This window comes from Papio anubis, chromosome 14 (assembly GCF_008728515.1).
Source record: "Papio anubis isolate 15944 chromosome 14, Panubis1.0, whole genome shotgun sequence".
Lineage (NCBI taxonomy): Eukaryota > Metazoa > Chordata > Mammalia > Primates > Cercopithecidae > Papio > Papio anubis.
In genome coordinates, this window is record NC_044989.1 from 95,734,502 (window position 1) to 95,746,940 (window position 12,439).

Genomic DNA, 12,439 nt, shown 5'->3' on the forward strand with positions numbered 1-12,439 from the left:
TTTTTTCCAAAGCAGTACTTATTTTTCACAAAATGCTGCTCTGTATCTAGTTATGTCATACAATTCATTTGATACAGTGTTTGCCGTATGAAACATCATACACTTATCCAAAGACAGGAGGGTCAATGGAGGATGACCCGTCACCTAAGTTGGGAATGGTATTCTCTTCTTATGGATTCCAAAAAGGAAAAATAAAAGCATGGACAGCAGAAATAAAGAACAATAGCAATACGAGAGAGAAAACATTGGTGGAAGAGATAATTTCAGCTTAGGCCTTTAGTGCCTTACAAACAAAAAGATGTATGAACTGCTGCAGAAGACAAATATTATATTTTCCTGACTTGCCTCTACCTAGAACTTCTGCAAATCCAGACTCCCAAGGGTAAGTCTCTCTTCTCCCTCCTCCAAACAGAGCAGCTGCAACTCTGAGTGGTAAACAAAGGCAATGGCAGGGTTCACAGTCTAGGGGGTAAAATGAGAATATCAGTTTGGGGGAGGCAAGTTTGTGGCACACCTCACCAAGTGAGATCTTGTACCAGCAAGGTTGCTTGATCGTCGTGAATTCACCCCCACACTATTGGCATTGGCCAGATTATCTCAAACGTTTCCTCAGAGGTTCAGAGTCTCTATCGCTCACTGATGGACCAGCGACTCCTGGTTAAGAAGGCACTAACTTTATGTTCCCCTTCATTAAAATGATGATGATACTGACCAGATTTCTCTGAGGTGCTTTTGTTTCACACTGATGGATCAAAACTCTTTCCTCCCTTTAATATCAGGTCTTGCAGCAGCTGCAGAAAAAAAGATTGGCTTAACGAAAAGGACTGCCTGGACTGGTAAACGATAGGGTGGCTGTCAAGGTTGTGGGCAAAAAGGAAACGGTCAGGTCAGTTTGTGCAGAGATTGGCTAAAAAGTTGTGTGTTTAAGTCAAAACAAGGGCGCAGACCCCAGGAGATGAGCACGATAAACAGTTTCCTGACCAAGAATCATGGGCAGGCCCAGGAAATGGAGAATCTTGGCTCTCCACTGGGGAACTCAGGGACAGTGGTGCTAGCACAGTGGGTTGGGTAAGCAGAGTTAGTAGCTCTGGAACTCAGGCCCAGAGACAGACTAACAGGAATGAAGGCCAACCTGTTTCAATTTTCTATTGCCATATAAAAGTAACCACAAACATAGAGGCTTAAAGTAACACCCTTTATTTATTATCTCACAGTTTCTGCAGAGCAAAAGTACAGACTCAGTGTCAGGGTCTCACAAGACCGAATGAGAGATATTGGCCAGGCTGTGTTCCTTTCTGGGACTCTGGGTTTTCTTTCTAGATCATGTGGTTGTTGGCAAAATTCAGTTCCTTATAGCTGCAGGTCCCCACTTTCTTTTGAGCCACTAGCCGGGATGAGGTTCAGGTCCTAGAGGCTTCCTGCTCTTTTTTGCTCTGTGGCCTTCTCTGTAACGGGGAAGTATGTTCCTTCAAGGCCAATAGGACAACATCTGTTGCAGCTTTGACTCTCTCTAACATCTTCTATCTCTGACATGGGGTGGGATTCAGAGGAACATCCTAGAATTCTGCCTACCACATGGGCTTAAATAAATGAATGTGTGAATAATGGCCAAATGAATGTGTGAATGAATAAACTAGCAAGGTTGGAGGATGAAGATGAAGAAACAGGCAAACACACAGATGGAAAAAAAAAGAAAGAAAAAAATTCGATCAACTAAAAAGGGTGAAGAATGCAAACAGAGAGTTAGTGAATAGAGAAGGAGATCCCTACAGAGGAGACACAGAGCTACACAGACTTCTAGAAACAACAGCTGTAACTGCTGACCAGGCCCAGAGAGCCTGCCCTGTGCAGGGTAGGATATTTTTTTGTAAGTAGTTGTCTAAGAGCACCCAATTTTTAGCAAGCATGAAAAAAGGAACAAAAGACAGCTGTTGTCAAGTACAAAGCACTGTTCCCACAGTGCTTTGGAGATATCTAGAAACCTCCACTAATATTTAATATCCTGAAATCTACATGCTTCATTATAAAGAGTTTCCATTAGATTTTGTTGCTCTTGTTATTTTGCAATATTTTCAGATCTTAAATGAACATACAGATCTAAATAACCACACTTATCCTTCTGACCTCCCTGTTTCTGTTAATATTACCTCATTCTCCATGACTCCCACACATGGACTTTCCAAGGTGACTCATTCATTCATCCCTCTCTCTAAAACTAACTTATCTGGCCAGGCGCGGTGGCTCAAGCCTGTAATCCCAGCACTTTGGGAGGCCAAGGCGGGTGGATCACGAGGTCAGGAGATCAAGACCATCCTGGCTAACATGGTGAAACCCCGTCTCTACTAAAAATACAAAAAAAAAAAAACTAGCAGGGCGTGGTGGCAGGCGCCTGTGATCCCAGCTACTTGGAGGCTGAGGCAGGAGAATGGCGTGAACCTGGGAGGCGGAGTTTGCAGTGAGCCAAGATCGCGCCACTGCACTCCAGCCTGGGCGATACAGCGAGACTCCGTCTCAAAAAAAAACAAAACAAAACAAAACAAAAAAAAAACAAACAAAAAAACCTAACGTATCTGGATTTGGGTACCATTTTACAATGCCTCACCAATTCCAAGGCCACTTCCATCTCATAATACAATGTTGTGCAAATAAGGAAAAGGCATCTTTTCCCTAAGGAGCACAGTTTGGGGTGCAGAGAACTGGCTGGTTTTCAGCAACCATCCCCGCTCAGTAGAGCCATACCTTGCCTGATGAAGGTATAATGGAGTATATCATTGCTTTTTCAGTTGGCAGGCTGTATTCGTCTCTTAACCACTCTCTGCTTCTTTCTCATATCACAGCCATTCATCCTATCTGCTGCTGCTGTGGCTCATCATCCTAAAGCGCATCTCTGTTCAAGTGAACTCATGCCTGAAACCTCTGCTAGCTGTTCTTGGCTACTACCCAAAACAAATGATGCTTATTAATCTTGCATTCAAGGCTTCCACTCCAGCTGACGACTCCAGGTTCAATTTCACTATACCTCTACAAATACAATGCCCTGAAAAACTTCCCTGGACATGAATTGGTTTTTCACTCAGTAGTTCACTGGTCAGAATCTTAGGAATGCTTCAATGCCCTTCTGAAAAGCCACCTAGTCCTTTATGTTTTGCTCTCCTCTGGCCTCTTTCATCTTCTATCATGGCATCAAAGTTAGACTTCTGATACTTACTTCATAACAACTTTATTACAGCCATAATTTCCTCTTCTTCTGAGACATTTATCAACCCAATGCTATTACCACTGTAATTATACTGTGAGCACAGGGACTGCCAGAATCATTGCTTTCTCTTTTTATTGTTTAATCATTACAAATTTATTTTTTAATGGTGGTAAAAAAACATGTAATGTAAAATTTAGCATCTCAGCCATGTTGAAGTGTACAGAATAGTGGCATTAAGTGTATTCACATTGTTGTGTGACAGATCCCTAAAATTTTTTCAGCTATTGTACCTCTTAAACAGCAACTCTTCATTTCCTTCTCCCCCTAAACTGAGATAAGCCCCATTCCAATGTTTCTATGAATCCGAATGCTTTACATAACTTACGTAAGTAAAATTATACATTATCTGTCATTTTCTAACTGGCCCATTTCACTTGGGATAATATCTCCAAGGCTCAGCTATGTTGTAGCATGCAAGAGAGTGACCTTACATTTTAAGACTGGATGATATTCCACAGTATGTATATACCTCATTTTGCTTATCCATTCATCCACTCATGGACTTTGAGCTGCTTTCACGTTTTAGCTTTTGTGAATAATGCTACTAGGAAGATGGATGCACAAATATCTCTTTGAGACCTTGCTTTCAACTTTTCTTAGTATACACTAGCACCCAGGTTTCCACTTTCTCAATTTCTCCACATCTTTGTCAACACTTGATTTTTACTTATTATTAGATAACCAAAGTAGCCATCCTAATAGGTGTGAGATGATATCTCATATGGTTTTGGTTGTATTTCTCTAGTCAGCAGGCAGGAAAGATTAAATCCACTGAAGCTGCCACCACAGCCACTCCTCCCCACAGGTGCTCTGTCCCAGGGAGATGAGAGTTTTACCTGTGAGCCCCTGACTGGGGCTGCTGCATTTCCTGCAGAGATGCCCTGCCCAGTGAGGAGGAATCTAGAGAAGCAGTCTGGCCACACCTGCTTTGCAGTGCTGTGGTGAATTCCGCCCATTCCAAACATCCCAGTCTTCTTAGCATTGTCAGGGGAAAACCACCTACTAAAGACTCATGAAAAGCAGTTGCCCCTCACCCAACCAAGCTCTATCATCCCAGGTTGACTCCTGACTGCTGTACTGGCAGTGAGAATTTCAAGTCAGTGGTTCTTAGCTTGCTGGGCTCCATGGGAGTGGGACCCGCTGAGCAAGACCACTTGGCTCCCTGGCTTCAGCCCCCTTTCCAGGGCAATGGACGGTTCTCTTGTCTCACTGGAGTTCCAGGTGCTGCAGGAGCACAAAAAAAACTCCTGCAGTTTGATTCTTGCTCAAAGAGCTGCCCAGTTTTATGCTTGAAACCCAGGGCCCTGGTGGTGTAGGCTCATGAGGGACTTTCCTGTTCGGTGGATTGCAAAAATCCACGGGAAAAGCCTAGTACCCAGGGCAGGTAGCACCGTCCCTCACTGCTTCCCTTGACTCAGAGAGGGAGGTCCCCTGGCTCCGTGCACTTGCTGGGTAAAGCAATGTCCCACCCTGCTTCTGCTCACTCTCCGTGGGTTGCACCCACTGCCTAACCAGTCCCAATGAGATGAACTGGGTACCTCACTTGGAAATGCAAAAATCACCCACATTCTGCGTTGGTCTCCCTGTGAGCTGCAGACCACAGCTGTTTCTCTTCTGCCATCTTGGCCCCTCACTCAGCATATTAACAATTTAAGCCTTGCAATCCAGATACATAAGATGTCTTTTGGTTTAATTGTCTTTAATTTCTTTCAATAATGTTTTACAGTTACAGCATACAAGTCCTTTACTTCCTTGGCTAGGTTTATGTCTAACTATTTTATTCTCTTTGTCACTATTGTAAATGAAATTGTTTTCTTAATTTCCTTTTCAAATTGTTCATTGTTAGTGAATAGAAATGCAACTGATTTTTGCATGTTGATTTTGTATTCTAATATTTTGCTGAATGTATTAGTTTTAAAAGGCTTATGGTAGAATTTTAGGTGTTCTATATGTGAGATCATGTCCTCTATGAATAAGGATAATTTTCCTTCTTTCTTTACAATTTGGAGGATTTTATTTATTTTTCTTGCTCAATTATGCCAGCTAGGGCTTCCAGTACTATATCAAACAGAAGTGGCAGAGTGCCACCCTTCTTTTGTTCTTCATCTTAGAGAAATGGCTTTTAATCTTTCACCATTGAGTATGATGTTAACAGTGGACTTTTCATATATGACATTTATAATGTTGAGGTAGTTTTCTTTAGCTTCTAGTTTTTTGAGAGTTTTTTTTAAATCATGATCACGTGGTTTTGTCCTTCATTCTGTTAATGTAACGTGTTACATTGATTGATTTTCATATGCTGAATCATTCTTGCATTGCAGCAATAAATTCCACTTGGTCATGCTATATAATTCTTTTAATGATTTGTTGAATGTGGTTTGCTAATATTTTGCTGAGGATGTTTGCATCAATATTCATCAGGGATATTGGTCTGCCTTCTTCTTTCCTTATAATATCTTGGTCTGCCTTTGCATTAAGGCAATGCTGGCTTTACAGAATGAGTTTGGGAGTGTTTCTTTCTCTTCAATTTTTTGAAAAAATTTCAAGAGGATTGACATTTTTTGTTATAGAGACACTTTAAATGTTTTATTTCATAGAATTGTCCAGTAAAGTCACCTGGACTTGGGCTTTTCTTTGTTGGGATGCTTTTGAGTCAATCTCCTCACTCATTATTGGACTGTTTACATTTTCCATTTCTTCATGATCCAGTCTTAGCAGGTTTCATGTTTCTATGAATTTATTCATTTTTGTAGATTACACAATTTGTTGGTGTACAATTGTATTGTCTTATAATCTTATCTATTTATGTGGTATCAGTTATAATGTCCTTTCATTTTTTATTTTACTTACTTGAGTCTTCTCTTTTATTCTTGGTTAACTTAGCTAAGGTTTTGTCAATTTTGCTGATCTCTTTAAAAAAACAACTTTTAGTTTTCATTTTTTCCTATTGTTTTCTATTCTCTATTTTGTTTATCTTTGCTCTAATTTTTATTATAGCCTTTCTTCTGCTTGTTTTGGTTTTAGTTTATTCTTCTTTTTCTGTTTCTTTGAGGTATAAATTTAAGTTGTTGATTTGAGGTTTTTCTTTTTAAACTTCTCTCTTAGTATTGCTTTTGCTTGCTTCTGTAAGTTTTGATTTGTTGTGTTTTTGTTTTCATTTGTCTTAAGATATTCTGTAATTTCCCATGTGATTTTTTTTATTTGACTCATTGGCTATTAAAGAGTGCGTTTTCAGTTTTTTTCTGGTATTGATTTCTAGTTTCATTCCATTGTAATGAGAAAAGATACTCTCTTTGATTTTCACCTTTTAAGTTTGTTAAGACTTGTTTTGTGGACTAACACGTGATCTATGCTGGAGAAAGTTCCATGTGTGCTTGACAAGAATGTTGATTCTTTTGTTGTTGTGCACTGTTCTGTATAAGTCCATCAGGTCCAATTAGTCTATAGTGTTGCTCAAGTACTCCATTTTCTTATTGATCTTCTGTCTGGTTTTCTCATCCATTATTGAAAATAGTATATTGAAGTTGTCTACTATTATGCCACAATTTCTACCTTCAATTCTATTAATGTTTGTATTATGTATTTAGGAGCTCTGGTGTTTAATGCATAAACAGCCACCAAATACCCTCAGGCATAATGGCTCAGATTGTTCTTAACCTAACCAACGTGAAAACAAAAGCAATTAAATTAACTAGATTTTCCTCCTCACTCTCCAAAAAGAGAAGAAAAAGACATCTGTACAGCAGAAATAATTTGTAGAACCAATATTGAGAAGACAAGGATTTATTCAGCTTTTTCCTTTGGAGAATTTGTCAATTCTAAAAAGAGTTTTTAAGAGGTTGAGTGGCTAAGTAGTTTCCAGCTGAAAGAGCAACAACTGTAGTTCAAGACCAGGTGTAGTGGCCCACACCAGTAATCCCAACACTTTGGGAGGTTGAGGCAGGGGTATTCCTTGGGCCCAAGAGTTCAAAACCAGCCTGGGCAGCATAGTTATACCTCATCTCTACAAAAAGTCAAAAAATGAGGCTGGAAAATTACTTGAGCCTGGGAGGTTGAGGCTGAAAGGCTGTACTCTAGGAGTATGAGAGAACCAGAAATTAAAAAAAAAAAATCCTCTTCCCAGCAAGGACTAGAGCCCACCTTAGTCAACTCAAGTATTAACTGGATTAAGATAATACAGGGTGTCATACTGCATATATACAACCTAAATGTCTACTTAGAGCAAAAGTAAAAACTCTCTGAAGGAAACAAGATCATTCAGAAGCTCCAGTTGCCTCTAGAATTTTCATATACAAAGTCTGGCATTCAATTAAAAAAACACAAGATGGAGCAATAACAAGAAAACAAGATAATAGAAATCAAGAGGAAAAGCAGACTATAGAAAGATATTCATAAAAATTTAGGCAATGAGATTATCAGAAAAGAGCATAAAATAAAATATGTTCAAGAATAAGTTCAAATAATTTTTAAAAAAAACAGGATTAAGCTTTTGGGTAGGTAATGAAAATTATTTTAAAAGATTAAATAAAATTGTTGGACAAAAGAAATTCAGTAATTGAAACTCTTGAATTCAGAATTCATTGGTCAGATTTAAAATCATATTAGACATGCCTCAAGTGTGAAAGTTCTATAATATCAGTAGTTGGGTCCCAGAAAGAAAGGAACAAATGAATGGATCAAAGCAATATATAAGTAATGACTGAGACTGTTCCAAAACTAATATCGAGATATCAAGCAATGAATTCAAAAATTTTATCAACCCCAAGTAAGTTGCACATACACAGCAACAATCAAAAAGCAAAAGAGCTATACTTACGCATATCCTAGTAAACCTGTGAGAACTAAAGACATTAAAAAAATACAAAAGCAACCAATGAAAAAGACACTCTCCTTTAAAAGAGCAACAATAGGACTCATCTAACTTCTCAACAGAAAACCAGGAAGCCAGAAGAAAATAAAATATCTTCAAGCTGTTGAAAACAATAGCTGCCAATCTAAAATCCTACATCCCATGAAAACAACTCTTAAAATTGAAAATGGAATAAGAACACTTTCAGACAAGCAAAAAGTAAAATAATTTGTCATCAGCAGACCTGCACTAATGGATGTATTCATGATGAAAATTCAGACAGAAGGAAAATAATCCCAGATGGCAGCTCAGAGATGCAATGAAAATCAACAGAATGGATAAATATCTGTAAAAATCTATATGCATGTTAGAAAATATAAAAATAGTAACATTGAGGGATTTAAATTATAAAATAATTCAAGTAAAGAAATAATAAGTTGGTAGCGGAGAGTAAATGTGATTAAGTTTATCACGGACCTTGTATTTTCAAAATGTCGTGAAAGTATATGTGGCAATCCCTGAGTTAACCACTAACATAGTAAAATGATGTATACCTTTTAAGTCAATAGAGCTAGAATGGAGAAGAAATGATTAAAATACTTAAATAACCTAAAATAAGGCAAAGAATGAGAGGAAGTATATTGAACAGGTGAGACAAACGACATATATAAAGATGGAGGATTTAAAACCAAATGTGTGGGGGTTTTTTGTTTGTTTATTTTATGTTTTCAAAATGATGTACAAAAGGCAGTGCTCATGTGCCTTTCCCACTTAGAATGACAGAATCGTGGGTACAGATTCACACTGTGAATTTTTTTTTCCAAAACCACCACAGGAACTTAACAGGAAAACAGAAAGAATCCACAGACACTTTGAAAGAAGCAGTAGGTTGCAGCCTACTCTGTGAGACAGGTGAAAATTTGTCAGTTCCCAGAATGTGAGAGGAGGAAAGTCTGCCTCCAGGTACACATCTCCACTGTGGAATCTGAAAATCCAGTCCAAGGGAGAAGGCCGTAACCCTACCCAGAGCTGGAACAGATTTAGGAAGCGGCATGAAATATTAAATTAGAAGCAGCAGCAGGAAGTGCCTTGTAGGCATTCCCAGTCTCCAGCATAAACTGAGGAAAGCCATTCCTGACTGTATCTCACAGGGGCCCTCAGGGAAGTTAGCCAGTGAGCTCAGAGAGGGGTTGCAGAGTGAAAGAAGCTCCCAGCTGAACCTTGCAGTATGATCTCAAGTGGGGATGAACTCCCATGACCATTGGGAAAACTTTTCTTTACATTGACTTAGGCGAAGAATTCATGACTAAGACCCCAAAAGCAAATGCAACAAAAAGAAAAATAAATCAGTGGGACCTAATTAAACTAAAAAGCTTCTGCACAGCAAAAGTATAATCAGCAGAGTAAACAAACAACCTACAGAGTAGTAGAAAATATTCACAAACTGCATCTGACAAAGGGCTAGTATTCTGAACTAGAAAAAAACAAATAATCCTATCAAAAAGCAGGCAAAGGACATGAATAGACATTTCTCAAAAGAAGATACACAAATGGCCAATAAACATAAAAAAAAATGCTCAACATCACTAATTACCAGAGAAATGCAAATTAAAACCATGATGAGATATAACCTTACTCCTGCAAGAATGGCCATAATTAAAGTAAAAAAAAAATAGTTGGTGGCACGGATGTGTTGGAAACAGAACATTTTTACCCTGCTGGTGGAAATGTAAATTAGTGCAACCAGTATGGAAAACATTATGCAGATTCCTTTAAGAACCAAAATAGAACTACTGTTGGATCCAGCAGTCATACTACTGGGCATCTCTCCAAAGGAAAAGAAGTCATTATATTAGAAAGACACCTGCACACATGTTTATAACAGCACAATTCACCATTGCAAAGATATGGAACCAACTTAAGTGTCCATCAACCAGCAAGTGGATAAAGAAAATGTATATATACACCATAGAATACTATTTAACCATAAAAAGGAACAAAATAATGTCTTTTGCAGCAACTTTGATGGAGATTGAGCCCATTATTCTAAGTAAAGTAACTCAGGAATGGAAAACCAAACATTATATGTTCTCACTTATAAGTAGGAGCTAAGCTATGAGAATGCAAAGGCATGAGAATGATATAATGGACTTTGGGGACTTAAGGGGAAGGGCTGCAGGGTGAGAGAGAAAAGACTACACATTGGGTACAGTGTACAATGCTCAGGCGATGGGTGTAGTAAAATCTCAGAAATCACCACTGAAGAACTCATCTATGTAACCAAAAACCACCCCCAAAAACTGTTGAAATAAAAAAATAAAAATTCAAAAAACCCTACAAATGTGTGTTCGGTTATTCAATTCAAATGGCGTAAACATTCTAATTAGAGGACAAGGATATGAAATATGCATTTGCTTCTGCTTTCATATAAGATGGAAGAGTTCATGGCTGTCTTACAGTCCCAGTGAGAACAACCCATTATGTCATACAACCACATTATTTTGAGAGCTGCTTTCATAAAATTTAGAGGAACGGAAGTTCCAGAGAGAGAAGAAAGTTTCAGAGGTGAGCTGAGGATCTCCTGCTACCCTTTAGTTGGTTTCTCTTACTGATTCTGAGCAGGGCTAGAGGCTGAGAATCTGCACTTGCCCTAACAGGGCTGCTGCAGGAGCTGGAGAAATCAGCCAGCTTTTAGAATTTGTAAAGACACTGGAATGACAAAAGCAGAAGCTTCATGGGCCACTTCCCCACGAGATAACTGATGAAGTCTGAAGCTGTGCAGGCTGGATGGCTAAAAGGCCAAAACTAGAGAAGATTGGACTTTTCTACAACTTCCCAATGCTGAGGAGACAGGGATCTTCCATGGTCAGGGGTCTCTGAGAAAAACTCAGTGAGAATTGAAAACCCTAGAGAGTACCCTCAGGAATCTTTGCACATTGCTCAAGTAAGAGTTGAACATCGTAAAATGGCACAACTCACGCTTTCTTTTACTCGGTGGTGCCTTGGGAAGGTAAGGACTGGAAGGGGAACAGAAGAATGGTGGAATATTGGTAATATTTTGTCTCTTTATCCAAGTGCTGGTAACACAAGGGTGTTGCATTTACAAAAATTCATCAAGCTCTACATTATGGTGTGAGCTTTCTTGTGTCAACCTAAAAGGAAGAGACCAACACACAAAATGTGATTCAAAGAGTTTACATGAGCCAAAATAAGGACAGCTGCCTGCAAGACTCAGACCCAGGTAATCTTCAATATAAGCTCTGTCTGGCCTTTGTTACAGGCAGGTTTTTAATGGCAAAAAAAGAGGGAACAGATAATAGGCTGATATATTAATCAAATTATGTTATGAATTATCATTGGTTTAGAGAAATAACATTGATTAGTGATTGGCTATACACTGGTAAGCTACAGGGTGTGGGTTACAGCATACAATGAGGCATTATTAGGCCAATTCATAGTTGTGGCACTTGCAAGCCATTTCAAGAGATTAATACCTAGCTCAAAAGGGCAGAATAGAATATGATTGCTGTCTCATTTTCATGCTTCTTTTCTCCTAATATTTTGAAAGGGTTCACATTCCTCACGCAAAAGTTCTTTTTCCTCAGATAAAAGTTCTTTTCTTTCCTCACTTGTATGTAAGTTATAGTTCAACCTAAAGAAATAAACAACAGAAAAGCAACGATTGTCAGATCAGGTTTAAAGTCTTTAAAATCACAACCATATACCACTTAAACATACACACACACACACACACGCACACACACACCACCTAAATATTAGGATATAGAAATGTGAAAGTAAAAGGAAGGAAAAAGAAAGAAAGTTGGTATTGTTACCAGAAAGGAGCTCTCACCTCATTAAGGTCTGGCAGAGTCACCAGAGAAAATACCACCTGAAAAGGGATCTTGTCCCAGACCCCAAGAGCGGGTTCTTGGATCTCACACAGGAAAGAATTTAGGGAAAGTCACAGTATAGTGAAGTTAAGATAGCTTATTAGGACTATTACAGGCTAGGGTATCCTCAGAAAGCAAGAGGAGGTACACCCTTACCTTAAACATTGTGCTTGCTTATATGTGTTGTTAAGAACAGTGTGCTTTATTACAGAGGCTTGTAATCAGTTAGTGACAGACTATTAGTATTGTTATTTTCCTATGTTACTACTGATTTCAGCAAGAATGTATGAGTGTACTATTATATTTAAAGGAAAACCTATTCTTAAACTAAGAATTCTTTTTTTTTTTCTTAAAGAACTGGGACATTTCCATAAATTCTGGGTCTTTTCATTCATACAGCCAACAGACACATGAAAAAATGCTCATCATCACTGGCCA

At 38.6% G+C, this 12,439-nt stretch overlaps 1 long non-coding RNA gene across 1 annotated transcript in view; it reads right to left on the reverse strand.

Moving 5' to 3' along the window:
• Positions 1-11,295: 11,295 nt before the first annotated feature.
• LOC103877205 overlaps positions 11,296-12,439 on the reverse strand; it is a 73,784-nt gene continuing 72,640 nt past the window's right edge. Inside the window, exon 5 of the long non-coding RNA XR_004178350.1 lies at positions 11,296-11,760. This is a non-coding gene — a long non-coding RNA (uncharacterized LOC103877205). The remainder of the gene's footprint in view (positions 11,761-12,439) is intronic.